This window comes from Octodon degus, unplaced genomic scaffold (assembly GCF_000260255.1).
Source record: "Octodon degus isolate 3935 unplaced genomic scaffold, OctDeg1.0 scaffold00168, whole genome shotgun sequence".
Taxonomy (NCBI): Eukaryota; Metazoa; Chordata; class Mammalia; order Rodentia; family Octodontidae; genus Octodon; species Octodon degus.
In genome coordinates, this window is record NW_004524744.1 from 2891924 (window position 1) to 2893870 (window position 1947).

Consider the following 1947-nt stretch of genomic DNA (forward strand, 5'->3'; position numbering starts at 1 on the left):
TAGGGACTTAAAGTTCAACATATCAATATTTGATGAAAAATATCTGTTCCAAGTTATGCCTAAGATGTTTGATATTCAAACAGACAGTGAGGTTACGCTTAACTACCTAGGTTGTATGGTCATAACAATAAGCTTGTCTTCTGGATGGGTAACAACCTAAATTTGCAGACTAAACTTAGAGAAAAAGGAGGGCGGCAAGGAAAGCCAACATTTTGGCCCTAGTCTTCCAAGGTCAGTTAAGTCTCAGAACATATGAGAACTTGTACTGTAATGTCATGTAACTCGGTAGTGTCCCCAATTTTCTGATCAAGTAGATTATGGGGCCAAAAAGGAAAGTGATCTATGATGTATAGTGTGCCTAAGGAGAATCACATGGAGAGAAAACATCCTCTCAGGCTTTCACAGAAAGCACATTGGCCAAGCAATGGCCATGACTCTTCCACATGGCTGACACTGATAAATGTTCTACAATCTGAGGTACAGGATCTCAGGATAAATCCTGAGGGAATTTCACTGACCTTACCAGACCCAAAAGCTACTACTCTTGTTGCATAGGTCCTGCTTTACCTTGGTCTTAACCATCCAGAAGAAAAGCATAAAAACGAAGTATAAGAAGTAAAGCCATACTGTTATGTTGAGCTGTAGGGGACTCAGGTCAACAATTTCTGACATTGCCCGTGAAGCAGAAGACCCAATAGTATTACGGACTACTGAACTCTTTTAGAATATTTTGCTGAGTTTACACACCTATAATATTTAAATGATGGAACTTAACAAAAAAAGGGATACAGATGAATGTCCATTTCGTATCTGTTTATTCAAGGTGGTTAGGATAGATATATAGTTACATTCTCTTTAAGAACAGAGGTATTTGTTCCAATGTTGTTTTTAAATAGAATATCATGTCCATATCTTGTACAGCAATTAACCACTAGGAAGAATGTATGCAATGTGTTAATTATTGAAACTGTCCTACCAATTTGGTTTGAAGCTGTCTCATTGCTCTTTGTTTCTCAATAAAATTGTGGAAAAAAATAAATAAAGGAAGGAAGATTTATTTAGCTCATAGTTTGTGGAGGTTTCAGTTCTTATTTTGCTGGCTCCAACACAAATGGCAGCAGTTTATGGTGGCAGAAAACAATGAGGAGCAGAGGAGGAGCAACAGCTGTGGTGTTTATCAAGCCTCTCTTTGTGTTGACTGCGAAGACAGGTGCTCTGCAGTGAAGATCAGTTCTCCTCCAAAGTGGCACAGCTGTAAATATCAAGCTCCTCCAAAAAGTGGGAATTCACAGAAGTGGGGTAAGGTAGCAGGAAGTCTTTTAAAATTTTTTTATACACACTTTTTTTTCTGAGTCACTCTGGGTTGGCCCATGGCTCTAGGGTTAAATCAATTGCAGCCCAGTGCTGGCCCAATAGAACCCCAGGTTGGGCCCTGCCCACCTACAGAGCTGGGTCCCCACGCCCAATACTGCCAGAGACAATTCAACCAAGTTGACACAATATGTCAACTACCACACAGTTCAAATCTTATGTTATTCTATACATGTTAATTTTATAGCTAGGGAAACTACCTAACATCTTCCTTTGAACTAACTACATGTTTTTAAACCTTTGAGTCCCTAATAAAACATGCATCTGAGTGGGTCTATACGAAGAGGGGTCAGGCTGAAATACCTTAATGGTTTATTTCAGCAAAATTAACTGGGTTCATGGCCATGTTTAAGTGGATTATCTGCCTTTTGCTTGATGTTCAACTTCTAGATTTTCTTCATTTATAATTGCCCAAAAGATACTATCTATTTTATACTTAGCTTAAGTAAAATTTACTTAGGTAGATTATATACTGCAACAAATTCCAAAGATATAGTAAGAAATCCTTTCCCTGCAGCAACTTCTGAAGACTGGATCTGTTTTTTTTTTCTTTTCAAAGTTTTATTGATAAACATA